This window comes from Mixophyes fleayi, chromosome 2, assembly GCF_038048845.1.
Source record: "Mixophyes fleayi isolate aMixFle1 chromosome 2, aMixFle1.hap1, whole genome shotgun sequence".
NCBI classification, from domain to species: Eukaryota; Metazoa; Chordata; class Amphibia; order Anura; family Limnodynastidae; genus Mixophyes; species Mixophyes fleayi.
In genome coordinates, this window is record NC_134403.1 from 126,989,532 (window position 1) to 127,016,961 (window position 27,430).

At 39.9% G+C, this 27,430-nt stretch overlaps 1 protein-coding gene across 3 annotated transcripts in view; it reads left to right on the plus strand.

Moving 5' to 3' along the window:
• NALCN (sodium leak channel, non-selective) overlaps positions 1-27,430 on the plus strand; it is a 431,975-nt gene that overhangs the window by 207,338 nt on the left and 197,207 nt on the right. The window lies entirely within an intron of this gene.

The following is a 27,430-nucleotide window of genomic DNA, read 5'->3' on the forward strand; positions in this document are numbered from 1 at the left end:
TTTAGCTATTTCATTCATTTCCAGTGCAATAAGTGGCAGTAAGTTTTGATCAGTGGTCAAGTAGGAATTGGGAATTGATAGCATGGAAATTTGAGAATTTTAAGTGGTGGTATTTTAAATACCCCCCCTCCCCAAAAAAATAATTCATAATAAAATAATAATAACAAATGTTTTCATAAGAGCACATGCTAAAAATTGTTGCTATAAAACAAAACAGAAAAGAAGAGCTGAGAAAAGCACAATGTACAATGTAATATTATAATCACTTTGACAGTTAAGAAAAGTTTGCAAATGAACACAATGAAGGTATCTGGAGGGAAAAAATGCATCATCTGAGGATATTCAATGCTTACTTTATTGGTGTAGTCTCTCTTTAATACACAGTATACTATAATATTTTCACATTCATTCATGTCGGTGTGGGAAGTTGTAGTCAGTGTGACAGATTCAGTCACTTGGTCACATTGCTGAGATCCAACCCCACTGATTATCACATAAACTCTGGCCCTCACACCCACGCATGCTGCAAAATCTGCTTATGATTCTTGCAGCTTCCTACAGCCCCTCATCGTCCGATTGTCCCCAAAGGCTTGATCTATTACCTGAGGCAGCAGAGCATGAAACCATCTTAAAAGAGTTTTGGAAGAAGAAGTGCTGGTATATCATACTGTCACATACTAATAGCTCTGGTTTTGATTATATAATTCTTGAGCATTGCTCTCATTTTTGGGCTACATGTGCAACATCATCATGTCAATGGTAGAGCCTGTAATACTAGCATACAATAATTCTGTTCTCTCCAACTTTTTATTTGTTCATTTTCTATGCAAAATACCTGACCATTTAAGATCTTCACATTTTCGATTTACAAGATAGTTGTAGAAATAAAACACTGTAAAGGCCTGTCTGAATCTCTGATAATTGCTTGTGTCAAGAATCCCATGTATGTCATAGTTATACTGTAACTGTTGAGGCTACAGACCAGTTTAATATGAAACCCCAAACCAATTTGGCCTTTTAAAATAGTAAACGTCTTTTAAAATAGTAAACGTAGGACATGTTTTAAGGGCAAATAAATTACTATTTCTTAAGGGATTTTAAACTCTTTGAATGACTCTGAAATGTTCCTGAATTACATATTGTGTGATAATAATAGACTAGTTTGTGCTAGCTGGTCCCCTGTTAAGGCATGCAAAGATAGGATTGTTCCACACAAGGTTAAAAAGAGGTGTGACCAACTTGGATCAAACCACTTGACAGTGTTGCTGGAGGTGTGCGACAATAGAGTTCAGAGAGCATAACTCCTCTCCAGAAGTCTCCCCCTCCTCATAGGATGGGAAGGTCACCATTTGGAGTACTCTTATAACATTAAGTAAAATTACTTATGGCTGAACAGGAGAGCTTTGCTCACAACAAAACAAATCAGTGCTTAGCAAAAAATATACCCAACATTACTGTCAGCTCAATCAAATGTTATCAGTTAAATCGGCAAATACCCTATAATGGCCCCCCCAATGGTACTAGGAACGGGGAGACAAAGCAGTCTCAATCCTAGCCCAAAAACTTTAACCTAAGAAAACTCGAAACAGAATACTCTCCATCAAAGATACCAAGGGGAGTCTACTCTATGATCCCCAGAAGATAGCGGATTAGTTCCAAAGCTTTTACTCTGGCCTATACAATCTCCAAGCTGGAGAGCCTTCTATGGAGCACCTTAACAATAGGATCAAGAATTACCTGTGGAAATGTTATCTCCCTCACCTCTCCTGTTCACAGTTAACTGCACTAAATAAAGAAATAACCACTGAAACAATCAATCAAAACACTTAAGAATTGCTGGCCCAGATGGCTCATGCCCCTCTTAATAAACCTTTTTTAACTCCATTCCTCAGGGCAAAAGTTTGGCGGGCCACCACCAGAGAGGACATTGTAGTTATACCTAAAGAAGGGCTTGAACATGCTATAGCTACATTTTGCTACAAAACGTAAACTATTCACCAAACTGCTGACAAACACACTAGCCACACCCATACCCTCTTCAATACACCTAGACCAAGTGGGATTCATTTCTGGCCGACAATACCCGAAAGGATATAGATATGACTCACTCTGCCAGCAAGACTTCAATCCCCCCCCCCCACACCCCACACTGTTGTTGGTCCTTGAAACAGAAAAAGCCTGCGACCATTCATGTGCAACATTCTATGGGAGGTGGGTGTTTCTGGAACATTTCTTAAAGGTATTTCTGTGCAATATTGCAAGCCATTGTCAGCGATCCTTGCAAATGGCTGCTTCTTGCCCTCTTCCATATAAAAATATGAAACCAGACAGAACTGCCCATTGTCCCCCAACTTTTGATGAATGTATTTGCAACTTCATAATTTCTACAATAGTAAAGTTAGTCAGCACAGCCCCTCATCTCACTTCTGTGCTTGAAGCCTTTTGTCTGCGTATTTTCACCTCCAGAGGCCTAATTTCTACCTTTTACTCTCACTTTTTATTAAGCACAGTCAACTGACCAAAGAACTGCCTGAGCTTTGCTGAGAGGAAGACATAAGTCAGATCCTGAGCCCAGAGGACTGGTCCAGAATGTGCAAGGGAGTAGCTTAGAGTTCAATTTGTGTGAGAATAGAAGAAAACTCGGACAAATTATTGTTACGTTGGTATTTGGTGTCAACTCGACTCAGTGTGGTCCCTAATTCCTGTTGGTGAGGCTGCCTGATAGGCAGGCACCCTGTCCCACGTCTTGTATAGTTAATTTAAAAACTTCTGTCAAGAAGTCTGTGACCTTTTTACAGTCATTACAGAGGGCCACCATTCTGTCATATCACTTACATGTCCAATGTGAGGATACCGGGTTTAACGTAGCCTTCTGCGCCGCAACGCTGGCCTACCCCGTACCTACCCTAAGTTCAAAATCAACCAGGCAAATATCCAAAATAATACAAATAAGTTTATTTAACAAAATGGTAGCACAAAACAGCAATAAACATATTTTAAATAATAACTTGCTACAAATAACACTACAGTCTGGCACAGACAACATACAGGATATAATGAAAACACCTCACCAGTATCCTTGTCACTTTCAGGGACTGCCGTCTTTCAATCCAAGCTTATCCCCCTCTCTCCTTTAAGGCTACCAGCAAAGGTAGCAGCCTTCAGTCACTGTCACTCCGCTTTCGGCGGACACAAGACCTGGAGAGGTTGATTAGGGCAACCAGTAGTACTCCAGGGACCGATTGTGCCTTTCCTGTTAGTGGCAGAGATATATATCTCAACGCCAGCCCTGACTTCAGCTATCACTTGGTGATGAATGCCAATTTGCTGTCCTCTAGAGCTCTCTTTTAAGCCCAAAAATGACCTCATCAGTAATTTCAGGACCTGCCTGATTGGTCCTTTTCTGTGTTTATTTTTTCACAGGTAAACATACAGCCAATGGGATAGCAGATGAGTCACTCCTGATTTAATTAGGGACAGCTATTGTTCTGTGGCTATACAGCAGAGTTTGTTAAAACAGGAGAGATCACAATCCAGACATATTTACATTTAAATACACAATGCAGTCCTCTGTAATTAAGCATCAAGCTCACATCTAAACAAAGACAAGAGACCCTGTAGAGTGCTGTACATTCATACAGGTGGACATTAACCCTAAATTTGACTAAGAAATATAGGGAACCAGAGGGCTAGAAAAAGTATATGTTTTTATAGTCCGCAGTTGACAGGTTGAGGTGATATTAATACCTCATTTCCCCACATCCAGTCTCTGAGATACCGAAATATTCACAGAAGATGATAGTACACATCCTCTTGGCAACCAGATGTCTCATTACTCTTAAATGAAAAATGAAGCATCCCCCCTACAATACCAGCTCTTATAAATAAAGGCTGGCAAATACGCAAACTGGAACATATTACCAATAAAATATATGACTGATCCAATCAATTCTCCAATACTTTTTCACCTTGGCTGATGACTATAATGACAGCCCAAACTTAAGCATATAAGAAAGATCAGCCACTAAATCCTTTGCCCTCTTTTTATTTCCATTCCAGTCATCATCCTTCTTATTGTCCTTGCTAACATTCCCCCAAACTTCCTCTTCCAAGCCCCTTTCTTCTAGATTGAATTATGTTTCAAACTTTATATGTTAATTGGTTATTGTTGCTTTTTATATGAAATTTCAATTGATGTACTGTCTTTCTCTTAAAATGTCAAATAGCTTGGGGAGCTCAGGGTAGGTCTAATTGAGGAGCTAAACAGAGGACCTAGTATGAGGCTGGAGTGTGATATGTGGGAGGAAGGGAACCCGAGTAGTCTGACTGGCTAAGGAGAGAGAACAGCAGTATATGGACTATATATTGTGGTGTAGTAAGCCACTTCACAGAAAGTGTAAAGCTGCTATGAATTACTTTGCATCTTACTGAACATTTGGAAAAGTCTTCAAAATATGTGAAATAAGAATACATTTTATTATGATAAACACACATGATAGTAAGTTAGCAGAGCCCTTAGTCTGACGAGTAACAAATAGTACTGCACAGCAAAGTAAAATAATAACAGTCACAATAACATAGAAACCAATGAGGTGCAGATAAATTAAAACTTGAAATAATAATATGAACTAGTAGGCTTATAGGAAGGTGCAATGGTGAAATAGTCCAGTGAAAAAGCAAGCAGACAAGATCAGGAATCTGAAGGGATGCAGAAAAACCGGAACCAAACTGGTGGGACACTGAAACAAAAAGCTGTATCAAACTGAAGGACAGAACAAGAATTTGTACATAGGAGCAAATAAACAATAACCAGCAGTGAAGAAGAGCAGGGGGAAAAAGCAGGTTATTAGTTAATTCAGTGATAGAGGCATGAGAGAAGTTCAAATGTCTGAAGTTTATATGAATATAAACATCCAAAGTAACTGATGATCTTGTACAGTGAAAACACTGCTTGCTACTGATTTGTAAACACAGAACAAAGTCTTTAGTAGTGGTAGCTGTAGTGAATAAGTTATCTCCGAGACACTGGCAGTCTGTAGTGCTACACACAGTATAATTGAGACACAGTCTTGTAGACACATACACAGTATTCGCAAGATGCAATTTTATTAATGGCGATTGTTCAATCTTCCTGAACAGGAGACAGCACAACTCCATGGCAACTGAGACAAGCCCAGAGTCCCGCAGAAATTAGCAGGCAGAGTGATGAATAAAGATTTCCTTCCTAGCCAGCTCACCAATGTTTAATAGACAGTTCAATGTTCAAAATGCTTGCTGCCAGGGTATGGAGTCAAAAGTCTTTGTGTGATGTTAGCCAGGAAATTAGAGCCAGAATTGAAGCTGAAATCAGTAAACTGAAGAATCCCAGAGAGAAAACTGTACAGGAGTCTAGAGGGAAACTATTTCATGAACAAAGCTGTAGAAAACAGGAGGGACTTTTAAACTCTAAAGGTCCCATCAGATCAGGAGAGAAGGACCCCTTAATTTAACCAGACATGTATACAATAACTCATGCTCACCACAGCTGAATATGTATTCCCAATATTCTAACACAGGGAGTTTGGTGCAGGTAATCAGGTGAGAGAGAAGATTAACCACTTATAGGTAAAAAAAAAAAAAAAAAAAAAAAGTCCACAAAAACAGCACCTCTAGTGGAACAGAGGAAAAGCATGCCCAAAAGATGTACAGGACACAGTCCTAACAAACGAGGTCTAACTGCGCTCTTCATAGTGAGGGATGATGAAGTGAGTCAGCACTCCCTATGAAGGCTAGGATTATTATTTTTGATGAGCGTTTACTTTTGTTGCAAATTAAAAGTCTGCGTTTACATGTGGAGACCATTATTTTTATACATCAAAACACAAATCACTAACAAAGGCTACTAGCAGAGCTGGTTCCCCTATCACACCTGTTTCAAATCTAGTCCATATTTTATTCTAAAGTACAACCTTAATAGTGTTTAGCGCTTTAAAGATAAGATCATTAATATTAATTACAAAAACAAAACAACACCTGCTAATGTTTTACAGTATGTTTGAGCTTTAGCAAATGCTAATTAGCATTCAAATCATCAACAAGGAAATATGCAGGTATACGCTGACACATGGCAACTTTAAAAATGTAGTTCCAACTCTCAGCACCAAAGCTTGTTAAGTTAGCATTAAATTATGATAAATACTGCCTTATTTGTAATTCAGATTCAATTCCCAACTTTGTTAAAATGCCAGTGTTACACATAGAAGAGAAGACCCAAAGGAGGAAAGTAAACAGATATCGTACCAAATCGTTAGACAACTCATTTATTTACATTAATAATCTATGGCAGTACTATTACCACTGCAGAAAACATTAACTTAGTTTACTTTCTACTTCTGGTTGCATATGGCATTCATGAGGTTCAACTGTGGATATTCATGTTAGACATACTCAGGCCACAGCACTACCATGATGCTATCATGAAGCAAGGTAATATATGAACGGATAAAACAAATCATGTTATCCATAACTGTTTTAAATGCTAGCAAATAGGCTTTTCTTAACTGTTAAACAGTAAAGTATTGCCTTCTCACTCCTTTTAGATAGCTTCAACTTTCCAAAATCTTTAAAGCAATGCCCTTATGGGATAGTGTACAGATCAAGTTGCTGTGACATCACTGGCCTGCCTCTTGTGTATGAATTAACCAATCCCCACTGGGCTTTTATGCAAAGTTTTTCTCTTGAGATGTTACTTACTGTCTGCTTGATTCATTATAAAATTAGAAAAACTCCTCCCTCCTGACAATGCAACTACTGCAGAGGGGTGAAAGAGAGCATTGTAGACATATTTAGTTTGATATAGGAACGCCACTTTTTTAATTTACAGTTTATTATCCAGCTCAATGATATATATATATATATATATATATATATATATATATATATATATATATGCAGGGGCACTGTAAAAGTAGTGAATGGCTGATATATAAGACCTGACTTCCTGTCACTTGTGTTTTAAAGACCCAGGGAGATTTTATGTGGTTGGGAGAAAGCTTCCCATAGATTATCTTCAGTTGTAGGAAAAACTGTTAAGGGTCCCTGGGTTATGAATAGAGAGAGAAAGGCATGCTCCATTCATATGACCGTTATCAGGTTTTCCAATGAGCTAGCAAGTTGCTACCTAATCAGTAGTTGCAACTGATGAGCTCCTGATGACATTTCTGCACAGGAGAATGTTTATCACGCATGGGACCCTCCGGCTTGCATACCGGGGCAGGGCGCACTTACCGCCTCTACTGCCTGTGCTGATGCACTGCTTCAATGACAGGTGCTATCTATCTTGGATCTACAGACCCATATTTTATTTTCCCTGTTTCTCAGCCATATGCTTATTGGTTAGCACTTCCCCTCATCGTCTCTTACTATTTAAGGCACTATTTTAGGCACCTGGTCTGTCCAGAGAATACCAGATCTTCTTGGCCTATTACCTGTCTGGTTGTGGAATGATTCTTCGGCTCCCTGAATTTCTCCCTGAATTTCTTCCATTGTACCTGGTAACCAGCCTCTCTTGTTTCTCAGTTGAACCTGGTAATCCAAGTATACTGTATCTTCCAGCTTCTCCTGCTTCTGAGCTAAAATACGGTACTCCTGGTAATCCTGTACCTCCAGTTCTCCTACTGTGCCTGATTTTGTTCCTCTCCTGCTTTTGAGCTAACCTGATAACCTGGTTATCCTGCAACTTCAGTTCATCCATTACACCTAGAAACCAGCATTTCCTGCTACCGAACTAAACCTGGTAATTCTTTTAACCTGTTCCTACATCTCACCTACTGATCCTGATATCCTGTAAGCTAATCACGTTCTCCAGTCCTGGCACCCACTTGGAGAACCGTGGCCTGCTGGGTGTAGCAGCCAAGCCCAAACCTCCTTGCAGTGGTATCTGGTGAACATTTTCACTCTGTTAGGCTCCGCGACTCCATCGTGGGTTGAGTCATGTCATGCAGACCGTGAAGGATGCGAAAGTTTTGTCTAGTCTCATGATAACGTTCATTGAAAATTACTTTTTGGGTTCAATTATCCTTTTGGTAGAAGGCTATTCAGTCACCTTCTCAAAAGGCAATTGAGGCTCTAAAACAATACAATGAACTTTACTCATATCATTAAATAGTATTATAGCTCAACATTCAGTAGCCGTTTTAAACTCCATTATCCGATCCAATTATTTTGTTTTACTATTTCAAGGCTTTGAGCAAGACTAGAAGTCTGCAACCTTAGGGTCCTAGAGTTTGGTTTTCGAGTTTACTGATTTTCATATATGCAATAGGTTCTATTGGAAGCTGCCCCCTTTAGGGTCTAAGGAAAATGGCACGCTACCAATTAAGGTCTCTTAGAGCTGGACTACAGCAAACTTTATTATTTTTATCCAAATATTGTATTCAGTATAGTTAATAATTGCAATATATTCATATGCCAAATACCTCTCCTATCCACCACTTGATCCTTTATTATGTGACTGAAATGGCAGAGCAAGAGTTAGAAAGTTCTTACATAAATATAAAGTATATTCTTCACATATTGCAAGTCTAAAATATATTTTTCTGCAGACAAAACTTTGGTCAGCAATATTTTCTAGCTATGTTCCTTCTTAATACTAACATTTCCACTGTCAAATTTGACAAAGCACTCCTGCTGAAAAATTAGGATACTTTGCTAAATATTTAAATGTCAAGCCACCCTAGAGGGGAATTACACAAGTAGAAAGTAACTAAATTTTGTATGCACAGACTTTACACATATTTTAGGAAATAACAACTGTTTGTTTTTTTCCACATACCAGAAAAATTTGATTGGAATGATCTATTACCGGGGTTAAACTTGTGATTTTCCTTATTCCTGGTATTTTGTCAATAAATGTCAGTGCCTAAAAAAAAATGGGTTGACATTAAAAGATTTTGTTAAAAATATTAAATATAAAGGTAGATATGTAAAGAAAATGGAAACGAATGTATTGATCATAAACATTAAAAACAATCATATCATCGGTATCACCATTTATTTATATAGTGCCACTAATTCTGCAGCGCTGTACAGAGAACTCATTCACATCAGTCCCTGCCCCATTGGAGCTTACAGTCTAAATTCTCTAACATACACACAGACTAAAGTTAATTTGGTATCAACCAATTAACCTACTAGTATGTTTTTGTATTGTGGGAGGAAACCGGAGCGCCCGGAGGAAACCCATGCAAACGCAGGGAGAACATACAAATGCCACACAGTTAAGGCCATGGTCGGGAATTGAACTCATGACCCCATTGCTGTGAGGCAGAAGTGCTAACCACTAAGCCACCGTGCACATAAGACACACATCAAGAACTGGACTTGCATGTGTGGTCGGGCAAAAAGAAACAAATGCAATCTCATAATTGTGCTATTATTGGACACCCATATAATATAATGCATAGCACAAAAGGTCAGCACTGCAATTGTTGCACCTGTAAAAAATAATACATAACTTTAATCATCAAATATTTGTTGTATTATACAGTCATGCTCACTAGAAAATGACAGTAAGCTCATGAATAACTAAATAAGTGAACCACATTTACCTCAACAGCTCCCGACTGTCCCAATTTCAGTGGAACAGTCCTGCTTTTAGAGATCTGTCCCGCCTTAAGATATGTTTGTCCCACGGGTGGTAAAGTTCGGGGGAGGGAGATATCTAATGGGCAGCCTAGCTCTTTACAGCTCAGGGCAGCCCTCTGGGGGCGTGACCACACCCCACCGTGATGTGGCTATGCCTCACCATAATGTGCCCACGCCCCCTGTCCCGCTGCTGGAGAGTGACATTTTGGGAGGTATGCATAAATACAGATGAAGTAAATTTCATTTTCATGAAAGTGCAAAGTTGTGGCGATATACTCTTCGAGTTAGGCTTGTGCTTTGCCATTCTGCATTGTAAATTCATCATTCTGCATTCTACGCCATTTATAGTTGATAGAGTATATAGAGCTTGGATAATTATGGTGTCATTCCATTCTGTTCTGTGGAATGAAATATAATATGTGGTGTAAAAAAATGGTGCTGGTAATTTTAGACAAATTTTGCCAGAGAACCTGTTAGGACAGTTTCCTGAACTTTTTGTTGGTGTTCATCTGTTCCACCAAAGGTGCTGCAGTTTTGGACAATGTGTACTTTACCTGTGAGGGGTTAAATCTCCTCCTCTCTCTTGTTACGTCCATAGTATTGTGTAAAATAAAGATTCTCAGATGTGATTGATGTGGTTCCAAAGCACATAGGTTTCATTCACAAAGTATTACAAGGCAAAGTTTGGCATGAATATGCTTGCGCTGTTACCATTAACTCAAGCTTCTATTAGAATGCTCTGATTTTAAAAGAAAGAGGTGAAAAATGTATACACTGTACAGTGGTAAAAAGCAGTGACATCACAAAGATACACAGTTACATTATTAAGGTCCACATTCATAGGTTGATGGGTCATGATCTCCCAAGAATTTGACGTGCTATTGGTTGATTCCTCTGGTCATTGTTCCTTGAAGTGGCCAGGTGTCCTTTCTCAGGCTTTTGCCTCTAGCCCTGTATAAATCGGTTATTTTATGACATTTTTGGATTTGCTATTTGATGTATGACAAGTGATATTATTTATAACTAGATAACTACATAAATACTGAAAACGCTCTCATTCAATTGCGAACAGAATGATAGCAAACGCTGTGTAATTTAAACGTTGAATCATTAATTGGCCTCTTCACTACTTTCTATCTTTTAATATAAAATATAAAGTATGTTAAACATATTTAAATGTTACAATAATAATAATGTTGCGTATTAATCGCATCACAATTGATTGTAGTGTACAGAAATTATTAATTACCACCTTTGTCCAATTATTACATTTCAACAATCCACCCTTTGAGAGTATAGTTAACAATTTCACCCTTTCAAGGTTCTTTTTCAGGATTATAATATAATACTTAATTTTCTGTGATACCTGTCCCTCTTAATACCATCACTTTATCATTTACCGGGGCCACCTCAAGTTTACCACACTTAAACACAGCTGGAACACATCTGATACATAAGCCAATTACTATAAAAACACCAACTATAAGGATAAGGAGCTTACCTATACCAGTAAGCATTTTCTGTGCCCATTATATAGTACAACACTTATCATCAAACTGAGTGGCTAACATCATGCAGTATTCATCAGTAATTGCAGTGAGATCATTTAGTATCATTCTATGCTTTACTAATTCCTTCTTATATGTTTTCAGCTCCCGTATACCTGAATGTGTCATTGTACATCTCTGTAATGTTATCAATTAGTTTAGCCAGGGCTTTTATATATATTTATAGTTTAGTTAGTTTCCTGAGCAGTCTTGGTGGGGTCCAATGCAACCAAGAACTTAAGCTCTGTGGTTTCTGTAATTAAATTTGCTGCTGTGGGTTCTTCCCCTGGAATCATATTTCTTTTGACACTTTGTTCATACTGTGTGTGTACGTATGAAGGTGAGATTATTCTGTGAATGTCAGTCATTTTATCAGGGGAAAATACTCATTATTTCAGGAACTATCTTTCCTAGAAAACATATTCCTTTAGCGATCAGAGTTAACCATTTGTAAGCCATTCATCAACAAGTGTAATATACATCACCTGGAAGGATATAAGGTACAAAATGGTCTGTTATAATGTTACACAAAGTCTTTGTAAAGTTACCCATGCCTAGCATTTCCATCTGTTTAAGACACGTTTCAGCTTGGATAATGTTTAAACAGTAACCCAGATGAACTGTTCCAACCAATACATTTTTATGTCTATTAACATAGCCTTGTTTATGATACCCTTCAGCCTTTTTGATTAAATGCACTTTAACGTTTCAACAGGTCTTTCATTAATACTTGTGGACTGGGCTATTGTCTGATCATTCCTTTCTGCTTCCCAATACTCAAATATCTTTGTGTGCGTAAAATTCAGGCACAACAGAGACCTGTCGTCTACCGAATATTGCCAAAGTATCAAACTATAATATTATACCTCCCTTCTATTGGTCTCCTCCCCCCCTGTAATTCGAGAATCTCAGAAATACTTAGTGGAATGAGTACTAGTCTTACATTATTTTGTCCCTGAGGCACATGAGAACACACCCAGCATTCAGTTTGGTTTAAGATCTTACCCACCAATGAATGATAATCATCTTATGGATGTCCGCCCAGGTTCAAATTATTTTTAGACTGATATCGCTGGATGCACTTCTCTTCGATTATGGGGTTACAGTATTTACCATTACAATATTCTTCAGACAATAGCGCCTCACATTGTCTCCAAGCTCCAAGGTTAGCAAATAATGAATAAAGTGTTAACTTGAACTGATTGTGCTAACATTTTGTCCTTAATCTCCACAACATCAGTATCATCTCCCAAACCAGTCTCCGTCATCTGATCACCATTGCAAAAATAAATTGTCCTGGAAAAAATAAAGATGAGAAAAACAATTGAAAATGAAAAACAGAAAACTGTTGCTCCATGAAGGGAGAGTAGACTTTGTGACATCCTTGGCTCAGATGTTATTGACTAAGGTTTTAAGTCTCACAGAACAGATTCACGAGTGACGGGGTTGTAGTGTCAGCCTTGGCCTTGTCTTGAACCTTCCTTGGAATGTTGACTTTTTTTGCAGTGAGTGGAATGGATCCAAATGTCTTTTTCTGCTCCTTTTAGAGATGTAGTTTTGGTCATCAACACTTTGTACGGGCCTTCCCACATGTCTGTTAAACAACCTGAGCACAGGAAATTGCAGATCATAACATATTCTCCAGGTTCAACAGTATGACAGTTAGTGTCTGGCATATCAGGAGACAGTATTTTGAAATTCCTTTGTTGCTGTCTTGACAGATTGCTCCTCTTTATAAGATACTGAACGGTCAATTCACCGTTGCATTTTAAATCATCTTGTGGCTCTACTATCAAGTTAGGTTGTCTGCCAAAAACTATTTCAAAAGACGACAGGTTAAGAGGTGGTCTAGGAGTGGTTTTAATGTTGTGGAGTACTCGTGGCAATGTTTTCGGCGACACCAGTACAGTTTCAGCCATCGCTCTACTCAATTGATAGTACGATTTACTCTCTACTTTCCCACTGCTTGTGGCCTATTGGGAGTGTGTAACTTACTATCAATACCTATGATCTTGCACATAAGCTGAAAAACATCCCCTGTAAAATGTATACTCTAGTCATTTTCAATGATTTTGGGAATAGCAAACCTGCAAACAAATTCCTGAACGCTTTTCTTAACAGTGAAAACAGTAGTATTAGAAGCATCTGGATCAGCCTCTACCCAATTAGAGAAAACACTGATACAGACTGACACATACTTAAGATTCCTGCAGTGTGGTAATTGGATTAAGTCGATTTATATGACCTGGAATGGTCCATCTCTAGAAGGATTGTGAGATGGCTCTGTTGCTCTTCCCGTATTCTTTCTCAGACAAGTAAGACAAAACATTGCTTTCTTACTAGCCTGTGAAGAGAATCCCGGTGCACACAAAGATGCTTTTACCAATTTGCACATACTCTTCTTACCCAGGTGAGTCAAATCATGTGCTGCCTCTGCTAAGCTTGGAAGATATGTCTTGGGAGCTACTGGCCTACTGTCATGTTTCTGTTCTAATAACTGAACGAACATGCAAGAGGCAATAAACAAGAATGCACATGTAGATGAGGTGGGAGCATACCAGAAGAAAATAGGGAGGACCCTGCTTGTGAGCGTTTAGAATCTGATTGTGAAGGACAAGAGGGAGTGATACAGAGTCATGGGAATGTGGGATTAGCGAGGCTAGTCTAGTTGGTTGGAGTTAGGAGGAAGACTGGTAGGCTTTGGTGAACAGGGCTGTTTTTAAGGCGTGGTTCGAGTATCGTTGGATGTGGATGTGTATACCATAGGTGTGGAGCAGTACAGGAAAAGTATTGGAGGCAGGAGTGTCAGTGGGGAATTGAGGCAGAGCGGGGAGAATGGAAGGGAGTGAGGTGAGGTCAGAAATGTTGAGCGGAGCAGAGGAGTCTAAATTGGATTCTATACAGAATAGGGAGCCAGTGTATGGACAAAGGGCCTGATTCATTAAGGAAAGTAAAGCCAAAAAAATTATAACTTTTCACATTGGCAAAACCATGTTGCCTTGGAAGGGGAGGTACATTTAAAATGTGGGGACAGGTTTATAGTTAGGGTAGGGCATGTCCTAGATCAACTTAAATTTCATGTTAACATAAAGCTATCAAGTATTTGTGTGCTACATGAAAAAACATCCAGTATTTAACTTATGTGCAAAATAATAAACTAATATCCACCCCTTGCATTGTAACATGGTTTTGTCCTGGAGAAAACTTTTTTTTTACTTTCCTTAATGAATCAGGCCCACAATGTACATCAACATGCATCGATCAACTACAACATTAAAACCACTGACAAGTGAAGTGAATAACATTGATGAACTTGTTACAATGGCACCTGTCAAAGGGTGGGATCTATCAGGCAGCAACTGAACAGTCAGTTCTTGTTGGTGGGTTAGAAGCAGAAAAAATGGGCAAGCGTAAGGATCTGAACGACTTTGACAAGGGCCAAATTGTGTTGGCTAGACAACTGGGTCAGAGCATCTTGAAAATGGCAGGTTTTGTGGGGTGTTCCCGATATGCAGGGGTTAGTACCTACCACAAATAGTCCAAGCAAGTACAACAGGGTCATGGGTGCTCATAATACGTGTGGGGAGTGAAGGCTACCCATCTGGTACAATGTCACAAAAGAGCTACTAGAGAGCTACTGTAGCGCAAATTGCTGAAACAGTTAATGCAGGCTATCATAGAAAGGTGTCAGAAAACAGTGAATCACAGCTTGCTGGTTATGTGGGTGCATAGCCACAGACGGGTCATCGTGCCCATGTTGATTCCTGTCCACAGCCGAAAGCACCTACAATGGGCATCTGGCACCAGGATGCACAATTGGAAGAAGGCAAGCTGGCGGAGGCAGTGTGATGCTCTTGCCAATGTTCTGCTTGGAAACCGTAAGTTCTGACATTCATGGGGATGTTACGTTAACACGTACCACCTGCAGAAACATTGTTGCAGACCAAGTACACTTATTCATGACAACGGTATTCCCTGATGGCAGTGACCTCTTTCAGCAGTAAAATGCACCCTGCAATATTGCAAAAATTGTTCAGGAACGGTTTGAGGAACATGACAAAGTATTCAAGGTGCTAACTTGGCCTAAAAATTCACGAGATCTTAATCTGATTGAGCATCTGTGGGATGTGCAAGAACAACAAGTCCGAGCCATGGAGGCCCCAACTCACAACTTCCAGACTTTAGCAGCAAATCCTCTAAGTCCTGTGTGCCAGATACCACAAGATACCTTCAAAGGGCGTATGGAGTCCATGATCTAATGCATGTTGCCAACGTTTCGACAAGTGCACAACCGTTAACTAGTTAACATCATAAACTATTTAGTATTGGCAGGACTGTGATTATTGTATTAAATCATTGTTGATTTTTATTTTTACACTGTGGGCTACATTTACTAAGCTGCGGGTTTGAAAAAGTGGGGATGTTGCCTATAGCAACCAATCAGATTCTAGCTTTCATTTATTTAGTACCTTCTACAAAATGACAGCTAGAATCTGATTGGTTGCTATAGGCAACATCCCCACTTTTTCAAACCCGCACCTTAGTAAATCTAGCCCTGTGTGTGCGTTGTGGGAGAGTTTGGGCACCAGTGAATGTATGTGTGGCGGCCATCTTGTTGTTTCGTTATAACTGTACTGTTAGCTTTCAATATTATCTTACCCGCTGTCCCATTTATCCCGTCCAGAATCACTCCATATTTAAATATGCCTCTCCCATTTATTTTCCCCAAAATAAACACCCAATTGATTGTTTGCAACCACAGTGTGCGGTAAATTATTATTCAGTGGATTAGTGTGGTCGGGTACAAGGGACTTCCCGAATCAATCCCTGGTGGATTAAGTCACAGTTCGCATCCCATCATACTGGGTAGAAGACTCAGGTGGAGGCACTGAAGAAATAGAACACTTCACTACCCTCATGGTGTACTAGGGAAAGGGGTGTTAAAGTAATCATTTCAAGTTCTGTCAATGTCCAAAACCTTTTGGATACACATTTGTAAATATTATTAGTATCTCTTTTTATATAAGACATCTAATATTTTAGGTTTAGTGATCTCTTCCTGCATACTGTATGAGTCATGAATCTTTAAGTGTTTTGTAAAATCTGGGTTAGTGGGCTGGTAGGTATGTGACATTAGGTTATCATTTTTAAGTTTCATATTTTTGCCTAATAACTCCTACTTAAGCTGCTCATAAGACTGTCTACTGATTTGGTTCTGATATTTGGTTCTGATATGCTTGTTCACAGTTTTGACCAGCCTTTCTTGACTGCAAGTTTGTCTGTTTCTATTTGCAGTAAAAATAGATTATAGACCACTGAAGTGCAAAACTACAGAGCAAAATGTAATTTTGCATTATTGTGCTCCTACTTTTGTACTATTAGAGTAAATTTTGTGGGAAAGGCCATGCATTTGCAAGCCACAATGGTGCCTGTAATGATAAGCAGGTGATTGCTGATCAGAAATGAAAGGGAATGGAGTTTCACAGCAAGAATCAGTATAGAACGACAGGATGGGTAGGTCAGGAGTTAATTGAGGAAAGCTAATGATCATCATTAGACCGATTTAGAAAGAAATGAAAGTAGTAATTCAGAGAACAGTCAAACAAGCCAGGGTCGAGGATCCAAACAGGCAGAGATATGACTAAGCGTTGAACCAAATGGGTTGTCGGGCAGACCAGGGTCAATACCAGGAATCAAAATAGACACACAAACAGGCATATAAGACTGACCTGAAGGAAGAGTCCATGAACACAATAACACACAGGTAGACACATACCACAGCATCTGCTCCAATAGGCTATAGGCTAAGGAGCACTGGGTTTCACACACCAACATACAGTAATGTTTATGGGAGTACAGAAGTCTGCACCAGCCAGTGGGAGATGTTGGGTGCATTATGGGTGTTCCTTGCTAATTGTAGATTATACGTACATGAAACTAAATTCCATTTTGCATGATGAGATTATTTACATGGGAATAAAGGATGGCTCACAATCAGGGCTGGAGTGGGACTAAATATCAGCCCTGGCATTTAAAGCACACAGACCCACCTCTGTTCCAGATAATAATATTACAGTACTTTTTGCAAAGGTCATTGTTATACGGTGTCCCGTGAAATACAAATGTATTAAGCGCTGCTCGACTCTCTATTTGTAGAATAGGGCTTAGCAGTATCAGATAATGGTATGTACAGGACCGGCAAGAGAAATTTAGGGCCAGTGAACTTTTAGGGCCCCCTCCATAGACTATTAGCAAATAAACTGTGTGCCGCGCGGTCAGTGCCGAAAAGACGTAGCCACATTGTGCTGGGGATGTGGTCAACATGGGGCATTGATACAGATATTGTAATAAAACATTACATTTATCACGCCCTCCCAGCCACATTATGACATCCCCAGCCCACTGTACTTATCTATGCTTTTGGTGCTGCTGACGTCTATCAGGATGGGAACTTCCTGTTGAGTGAGCAGGGAAGCTTTTTGTCTCACGAGATTACTAAATCTTGTGATACTTAGAGTTCCTCAGCTTGCTCTGCAGTCTGTGTTCTGTCCAAGGACCAGGGAGGAGCTATCAGCTCCTTTCTCCTAACCATCATCATTTATTTATATAGCGCCAACATATTCCGTAGCGCTTTACAATTGGGGACAAACACAGTAAACTAATAAACAAACTGGGTAAAACAGACAGAGAGGTGAGAAGGCCCTGCTCGCAAGCTTACATTCTATGGGACCAGAGCTGGATTAAGACTTGGGGGGCCCAGGGTATTTAAGACAGCAGGGCCTCTATTATGTAACATGGTTATTATTTTAGACAAATTTTAGACAAATACACAGGCAATACTGTGTGCACTACCGTTAGATGCACACAGCTCTGCCTTTACGAGCAGTACGTTGTGAAGTGGGACATACTTCCAGGGGCAGACTGGGCAGGGGGGCATCTGCTCCCAGGGCCAGTCCCATAGTACACTATTTTGGCCTGGGTCACTGGGCCACCTGCATTTTTTCCCATTAAAATAGACTGCTGAGTCGAGTTTTGTCCCCTAGGCCAGCCCTGTACTGCAGACCTCCCAACTGTCCTTGCAGTCGGACCAAATCCTGACTAAATAAGACAGTCACCCAAATTCAGGACTGCCCCACCAGATTCAGGACAGTTGGCAGACTGTCCTGCTCTCTCGTACCTGTCTTGTCACATGCACCACCTGTGGCAGCTGGTTTCTTTAGCTCAGTTCCTGCTTGTCTTGATCCTGGAATGTTAGATGCCATATTTTGAAAAAAAAAAATACATGAGATTTAGAAAACTCCAACCAGCCCCAGTGTTAATTCCATAGCACTCACATTTTATAATTAGGCCTCCCTCCCTTCTCAACAATAATAATATTCACATTTAATAAATAGACCTATTGCCCTTCAACCAGCCCCAACATTAAATTAACAGTATACCCATTTAATCAACACCTATTTCTCTCTCTCCAAACAGGCTCAGCAATAAATTAAATAGCATTAATGTTTAATGAATATAACCATTTTACACAACCATCCCCGGGATTAAATAATTCATATTCACATTTAATAAATAGCCCTCCTCCCCAAAATCAGCCCCATGTTCAAGTAATAGCCCCAAATCACCCCAGCATGAAATTAAAGGTTCCGTCACCTCACCTTAAATAATTAGCCCCCACCTACACTCCACCATTAAATAGCCTACCTCCCACACTATTATGATCCTTTTTGCCCTCACATAATATATTAACGTACTGTACTCACACACACATATACACACACACGCACACACACTATATTAAAATACTGCGCCCACACACACACACACTATATTAAAATACTGAGCCCACACACACACACTATATTAAAATACTGCACACACACACACACACACTATATTAAAATACTGCGCACACACACACACACACACTATATTAAAATACTGCGCACACACACACACACACTATATTAAAATACTGCGCACACACACACACACACTATATTAAAATACTGCACACACACACACACACACACACTATATTAAAATACTGCACACACACACACACACACACACTATATTAAAATACTGCACACACACACACTATTAAAATACTACACACACAAACACACACACACTATATTATAATACTACACACACACACACTATATTAAAATACTGCGCCCACACACACCCACACACAGTATATTAAAATACTGCACCCACACACGCTATATTAAAATACTGCCCCCACACACACACACTATATTAAAATACTGCCCCCACACACACACACACTATATTAAAATACTGCCCCCACACACAAACACTATATTAAAATACTGCGTCCACGTACATACTATATTAAACTACTGCGCCCACACACACACATACTATATTAAAATACTGTGCCTACGTACACACATAGATACACACACACACACACTCTATATTCAAATACTGTTCACACACACACACACACACACACACACACTATATTAAAATACTGTGCCCACACACACATACACACTATATTAAATTACTGCGCCCACAAACACACACTGTATTAAAATACTGCCCCCACACATGCACTATATTAAAATACTGCGCCCACACGCACTATATTAAAATACTGCACCCACACACGCTATATTAAAATACTGCCCCCACACATGCACTATATTAAAATACTGCGCCCACACACGCTATATTAACATACTGCCCCCACACACACACACTATATTAAAATACTGCACACACACACACTATATTAAACTACTGCGCACACACAAACACACACACATACTATATTAAAATACCGTGCCCACATACACACATATACACACACACACACACTATATTAAATTACTGCGCCAACAAACACACACTATATTAAAATACTGCCCCCGCACACACACACTATATTAAAATACTGCACCCACACACACACACTATATTAACATACTGCAAGCACACACACCATATTAGCATTCTGCACACACACGCTATATTAATATACTGCGCACACACACACACACACACACGTTTAGCATACTGCACACACACACATTTACCTTGTTACATTCACGCGCACACAAACTACTTCACTTCACGATCCAGCTGTCCTCATGCCCGCCCAAGCAGCAGCACCTCCCTCGGCGGACGGAGATTCAGTGACATGCAGCCAATGCAAGTAATCACATGGGACGCACACCACATTACAGGTGACGTCCCATGTGATTACTTGCATCGCCCGCAGTCTCTGAATCTCCGTCCGCCAAGTAGCACGCAGGGAGGTGCTGCTGCTTGGGCGGGCATGCAGACAGCTGCATCGGCCCATCTAGCCATCAGCCCTTCTGGGCCAGATGGCTAGTCCGGCCCTGCTCACAGCCTTTACTTCTCTGCAAAAGGACTTGAATTCTCTGTCACCTCTAATGTCCCTGAGATCAGGTCTCAGCCCTATTCTTATAATGAGAAGAATTTTGCACCATCCAGTTGCACCTCTGCAGCAGAGTACATTTGTGGGCGCACTTCTTCAACCAATGTAACAGAAAGCTTCAAACAAAAATCAAAATGATAGTACTAATATCACCTGACTTTCATGGTTAATTTAAGCCATAAATGAGGCTAAACTGTGCAGCATTTAAGAATAAAATGGAAATGTTTGAATAAAGGGGGCTTAAATTATTTTCCATAGTATTCACAACTAGATTCAAGTTTATATTATGGTGATGGTTTGAAACGCCGTGAAGTGGGTACGCACCTTGGAATGAGCTTGGTGAAAATGTATGCTCCCTTGCCCATATAATGAAATATTGGTGTGTCATGGGGATAGTAATTAGAGATAACTGCATATTAGATTATAAGGCATCTAAAATGGGGGAAGCAGTGGTAAATTACACATTTACACGAAGGAGTATCATCAAACCTCTTCAGTGCCCTGAACTACCTTGATCAAATTTTCCTCCCCACTCTGCAATAACTACCCCAGCTTATCCACACATCCAAATCTCTTACGTCAAACTATCATACACCTACTATATTTAGCTTCTCTCTTTCTACTGCTCACTTTCATCATACTTCTCTCCAAACTCATCTTCTCTATCCAGCATCTCTATCCTCCTTCCCCATTATTTTGTCCCCCTCACGACTTCCTTGTTCAATAGTTGGCACCCATGAACGGCTTTGTTTCCGACCTACGCAAGCAGTAATAGACCTCGCAAAACAAAATCTCAGCCAACCCTGGGTTCTGTGCAATCCCTTTATTTGCTCTCACTTCTATTTCCACCCAAAACTTCCCATCTACATCATACTTTCAGTCCATCTAACCTGATCTATATCTCTTCACAACCCTTCCCCATTATCCTGTGCATTCTAGAAGTTGAGATCCATTTGTATCAAACTTGCATTCACCCATGTTCTATTCATTTTAAAATCCTTCAACCCCTTGCCATTACAGAATCTTGCCTTACCTTTTCTGACAATACTTCCCCTAAAGTCCTCTTTTACAGGTACTCTCCCTCAGCCACACTCCCAGACCAGGAGACAGCTGTCGGATTAGGCTCCAAACTACTTGAACGACTGTACAATTGCCAATTTCACTTTATCTCCTCTCATTTCCTTTCTCAACTCTCTGCAATGAGGCTTCTTTCCAACATTCCTCTGAGACAACTTTCATAAGAGTGATTAATAATCTATTTACAGCCAAGTCTATGGGTCACTTCTCCATATTCATCCTTCACTCCTTAAATATCCAGCCTTACTTCAGAGGATCCACCTCTTCCACATCATTCCCTCCACTCTAACTAATTATTTGGTTCTAACAGGCTCTGTTTCCGGCCCTCTGATATTCTCTCTGCACACATCTTTTCTTGGTGAACTAATTTGCTCATTCAGCCTCCAGGAACCCTTCTAAGCTGACATAAAACAAAACTACCTCTCCTCCCCTGACCTTTCTCATTCCTACTATCTATTATAATCAACTGTCTCTCTGCTATTTTCAGATGGATGTTCCAACACTACCTAAAGCTCAACATGTCCAATACAGAGTTTATTATATTCCCTCACTAGAGTCATTATCTTGCCTCAAATCTCCCTCCCCGTAAACAATACCCCAATTTCCTTAATCTACCACTACCTTGGTGTCACCCTTGCCCCGAAGTTTTCCTTGGTATCACCCTTTGACCCCACCCTTTGCTTTAAACCACACTTCCAGTCTTTCACACAGTCCTGCTGCCACCACCATGAAAATATGGTAAAAACACCAAAGATGCAAACAGAACTATTAACCATTCTCTCAATTCTTATCCATGCTCTCATTCTTATCCATTCTCACATCTCCCTCCTCAACTACTGCATTCCCTTCACCCATCTATCCTCACTTCAAGCCATATTAATTGCTACAAGATTGATCTTCCTCTGCTGCTGCTTCATATTCACCACTCTGTAAATATCTACTCTTGCTCCTCATAACCTCCAGAATCCAATTTAAATTACTGACCCTCACCTGCATAGTCCTCAACAACACCTACACTTCTCAAATCTCAAACTTCCTCTTGAAAGAAACTCCTTCATGCCCCCTTAGTTCTACCTCTGACCTGCACTTCATCTCATCTCTGATTACCTCTCACTCCCACCTATAAGACTTCTCTTATGCTGTTACACACTTAAGGAATTCCCTAACCATGTCCGAATAGACTCTTTCCCAGTATTCAAGTTTTTAAATGCTCTCTGAAAACTCATCTCTTTATTAAAGCCTAGCCTACTCCACCAAAAGGTAAATCAGGTGCTCTAAATACAAAGTTATAAGTATATATAAAAAATATAAATCTCCTACCCAAGGGTCTAGTCTCTTTTCTGTTGTTCAAAGGGATATTACACAATCATTAAAAGGAGACTGAGACAAATCAACAAAGAAAACAGCACTATAAGTGGTTCAAATACCAACATATAAAATATCAAAATTATTCGTGATGTGAAAAATATTTTTTTATTTTATACTCTCAGTATTTTTAAAGATTAAAACAGCATTCCCAGGTAGAAGTTTTTTTTCTCCTTTAAATAGCAAGTAAATTACCTTTTGAGCATGCATTTCGTAGCTATCCTCATACAAATCAATATCTCATTCTCATTAGCTTCTGGTTGTGGTTTTAAGCTATAAAAGATATGTGAAATTAATTAACACAGTGGTTGAAGTGGAAATTTAGAAGTGGGGCTAGGAAATTTTGAGGCGGCGGTATGAAAAATGTAATGGGAATGTAAGAAAAGCGATTTTACCAATGACTAACAGTCCCGATCAGCTTATTGATTCATGCGTACACAACTATACGATTTACCTTCAGATCTATGATCTTCATCTCTCATAACCATGTGCTGAAAAAATTGTAACTCTAGTCTCTATAGAGACCTGCCTATACAACTGGTTGTGAGTGCATACACACTTCAGAATTTGCCCGACATCGTTCCATCGTTGGTGATTTTTAGTTAGTTTATAAAATCAAATAAAACGTTACTATGTGCTTTGGTATTATAAAAAAAAATGTTTTTTTAATAAGGAGTAAGCATCCATTGATGCATATTTACATGCTTTTCAAATAATGTGGGAAGATCATAATGTGCCGGAATAAAATTTTAAATGAAAAGCTGGCTGGAAGGACTGGGGACACTCATGCCCTCTCTCTAAAGCAATGAGCCGCTTATGCAGAAGTGGAATAAGCACTTTTGGATAGACATTTGGCAATAAACATAGACTTTGAAAAAAGGTGGCACAAAACAACTATGCTTAAAAGAATAATCAACTATGCCAGTGGTTCCCAAACTTTTGCAGTTCGTGGCATCCTTAGAGTTTCCAAATTTTTTCAAGGCACCCCTCCAAAATAATTACTGAGCAGTCCTGTTTTAGAAGTAGTTGGGTCAAAAAATTGTAATAAGTATTTAGGTCACCACAGAAATACTTATTTAGTTGTATGCAAAAATGCCCCTCTGCATCCAGACACTCTGCCCCATCTGCATCCAGGCACATTGCCCCCTCTGCCCTCTGTCACGCTGTCCCCCTCCTCTAACCTCTGTTCCCCCTCCTCTGCCCTCTCTCACGCTGTCCCCCTCCTCTGCCCTCTGTCCCCCTCCTCTGCCATCTGTCCCCCTCCTCTGCCCCCCTCCTCCTCTGTACTCCTCCTCTGCTCTCTGTCCTCCTCCTCTGCTCTCTGTCCTCCTCCTCCTCTGCTCTGTCCCCCTCCTCTGCTCTCTGTCCCCCTCCTCTGCTACAATCCCTCTCACTCTGCCCCGCGCCAGGCGCCAGCCATAGAAAAAAGAAAGAAAACAAAAACTTACCAATCCGCGCGGCGCCGGGACCCAGCAGCCTCCTCTCTCATGCAGCTGTCACTGACGTCATTCAGTGACAGCTGCGGGAGAGAGGAGGCTGCTGGGTCCCGGCGCCGCGCGGATTGGTAAGTTTTTGTTTTCTTTCTTTTTTTTAGGGCTGGCCCGCGGCACCCCTGGGAGCCGCGGCGCACAGTTTGGGAACCGCCGGAACTATGCTCAATAGAATAATTTGTAGACCAATGTGCTACTAGGTTGGCTGATTATGCAAGCCAGATTGCAAGGGTCTAAATGGAAGTTAGGTGCACCCTGTCAGGCTGGAGGACAGGAGAATAACAACAAATTTTATAAAAAGGAAATATAACACCTGACATGCCTCAGCCTTTATTTCCCTACCTGAATTCCTTACCAAAACTAATAGAGCTTAATTTCAATGTGGTTGCTTAGATCACCTGTGCTTTGATAACAGCATACTTGAATAGACGTGAATCTCCTTTAAACAAACTTGCAGCATTAGTGTAGGCATCTACTGTCCACGCCGGAAGAGGGAGCAGTTGAACAGTGAGCAGGTCACACTGCTGCACCGCAAGAGCTCCGCCCCCAAAATAAACCAGCATATTCTGAAAAGACTTCATCCTTGTATTTTTCCATAATGGTTGGTGGCACCTTACATATCAACAACAATATTATTAATATCATTTGTAGGTCTGCAGATGTACCATGGATCATCAAATTACAAGTGAACACATGTAGCTGTGGCAAAGGAAACATCTAAATCTTGTGGAAACAGTGGTAAATTTACTTTTACACAGAGGAATATCATCACACCATAACCCTTTCCAGGGATCTACCGACCTACCATCTTTGTTCAGCTGCTGGACCAACTGAGCTCAAACCCCTAACCCCTGTAAAATTCCTGGTTTTGCTGTTAGACACAGAATACATTATATATTAACCACTTCTAAAGCAAAATCTGGATTATTTATTAAGTTTTTACTTCCTTGATTTTTGATTACTGCATACTGTACTATATTTAGTATAATATGCTCGCTATTAATGTACTATCTGCATTAACCTAAAGCCTAACTTAAACAAACTTTCAAACAAAAGCATACATTGGCACACATTGAACCCCATATACAATATATGCACAAAGTCCCTTGTGACCACAGCAGCTCTATTGTTTTTAGCACTTTTGTTATTAGTTTTTACGTTTTCCCACAAACATGCATACATTGTATAATTAATCCCAGATCATACACCTATGGTTATAATGATGTTTGTGCTCAGATGTGTCTTCCAAAGCTGGACAAAGGCCACTCTCTCCTTGACCGCCACAGCTATTTGTAATAGAAGAACAGCTTGGTGATTGTTCAGTTCATAAATATTATGATGACTTTATGACTTTAACATTGTTCTGACAGTTTGTAAATTGAGACATTTCCTGAGGAGTTATGAGAGAGTGTTTCAAAATCTAGTCTCTCTTTCTAGTTTCTATCGATTTAAACCAGTGAATCTTGACCATATTGTCCTTTGATTATCTTAGAGGGTCTTGATGTTTGATTGGAGAAAACACATTCTGAGACGTATGTCATACTTGCCAACTCGGGGGCATGACTGGAGGGCAGGAGGGGGTGGGGCGAGGCAAATCGCGTCATTTTGGCCTGCCCCCGCGATGGGCTCGCGGGGGCGGGCCAAAATGACGTGATGTCTCGTCCCGCCCCCTCCCGCCCCCTAAAATGGCGTGAATCACCGAGACGCGATTTTCGGTGAAACCTGGGATGCGGGAGAAATGCCAGCTCGCCCGGGAGACTGACCCGAATTTCGGGAGACTCCCGGACTTTCCGGGAGAGTTGGTAAGTATGACGTATGTGGGTGCTATTTGTATACTGGAAAAGCATGCAGTATGTTGACATGGAAAGCACATGTCTAAATTTCATCTCAAAAGAATAGTGTAAGAGAAGTAGAGCTGGAGGTTGCATGTTGCTGTAAGGAGGGAAACTCAAGAAGTAGGTTTTTGTTACAAATGCTACATTTCTTGTGGCAAAGTCTATCTAAATGGTTTCAACTTTGTTGGGAGATCTAATAACAGTGGTAACATTTTATTATGTAGTGTATATTACTTTATAGATTGTTTTGTAGTAGTGTAAGTTATAAGAGATGCACCATTTCAAGGAGCAGATTGATTAATCCCAACTCTGGGTGAAATGAATAAAATAAGAGATCATCATCTTCATCATCTTAGTTTCTATGAGTTGCTATATAGTGTTTGGAGTGATTTGGGGAGAAAATATGTGGTAGTGGTTGTTTGTTAGAATAAATAGAAATACTATAGATGGGGAGACCCGTTATTGACTGTTTATATACACTACATTGAAACATATTATTGTATGTTTTATTGGATGCTCTGTTATATCCTTGATGCTACTATCTAGAATCTTGTTGATTTTTTTAATGTGGATTTTGTTAGAAAATGACTTTTCAAATGTTAAAATAAAGAGAATACATAATATTTCATTGCTTATTTTGTACACAAAACTGATCTTGGTATGTGAATAATTATCTAGTGCTAGTCTTGGCTGGTTTCTGACATTGCAGTATATGGGAATAAATGTATTGGTGTAAATATTATCAAATAGAAAAAGACTTTAGGTTTAGTGGCTTCCTCAGTCTGACTTCATAGTGGTAACAGCACTGGATGGAGGCCGGACTTGGTTATGGGCCTTCAAAGTATAGAATTGGGCTATGTAATATCTTGTTATTCCCATCAGTGTAAGGTGTGCTACTGTACCCTGCTCATCTTGTGTGCATAGTAGCACAGACACGTAAACATATGTACAAGACTTCACAATATGTGGTATCATGGTAAACATAGTATATAATGGTGGAAGGCATCACAAGGCAGCCGGTGGTATCACCATGAAGCCGTACATAGTATAAGGTAA